This window comes from Tachyglossus aculeatus, chromosome X4, assembly GCF_015852505.1.
Source record: "Tachyglossus aculeatus isolate mTacAcu1 chromosome X4, mTacAcu1.pri, whole genome shotgun sequence".
In the NCBI taxonomy this organism is placed as follows: domain Eukaryota; kingdom Metazoa; phylum Chordata; class Mammalia; order Monotremata; family Tachyglossidae; genus Tachyglossus; species Tachyglossus aculeatus.
In genome coordinates, this window is record NC_052098.1 from 8,268,155 (window position 1) to 8,268,884 (window position 730).

A 730-nucleotide genomic window follows, 5' to 3' on the forward strand; every position below is an offset into this window, starting at 1 on the left:
CAACTAGGCAGGTTTTCAGTAAGAATTAGTTCATTTGCACCCTATCTTGACTGTGGGGATATTTGAATTTTCTTAGTAGATTACTGAAGAAATGGTGTCATTCAAAGTTGTTGACAAAGTACAGACTTCCACATCAGAAAACCCCCTGTGGGTTTTTTAGCAGCAATTTTTCTCACTTAGGACACATTTCCCACCAACCTGAGTGAGTCACAGTTGCTTTTCCACAGCATGAAACATATAACACCTGACAAATTGAGTCTGTTTGCCATTAAGACATGATACAGTGCTCCTTGCTACCTCTATATACCCAATATTTCCGTTCTGAAAAGGAAACACAATATACTCATTCATTCATTCGATCACATTTATTCTTTCATTCATTCAATCAATCATATTTATTGAGTGCTTACTGTGTACAGAGCACTGTACTAAGTGCTTGGAAAGTGAATGAATTAATTTATTGAGTGCTTACTGTGTGCAGAGCACTGTACTAAGCGCTTGGGAAGTACAAGTCTGCAACAGATAGAGGCGGTCCCTACCCAACAACGGGCTCACAGTCTAGAAGGGGGAGACAGACAACAAAACAAAACACATAGACAGGTGTAAAAATCATCAGAATAAATAGAACTATAGCTATATGTACATCATTAACAAAATAAATAGAATAGTAAATATGTACAAGTAAAATAAATAGAGTAATAAATCTGTACAAATATATACAAGTGCTGTG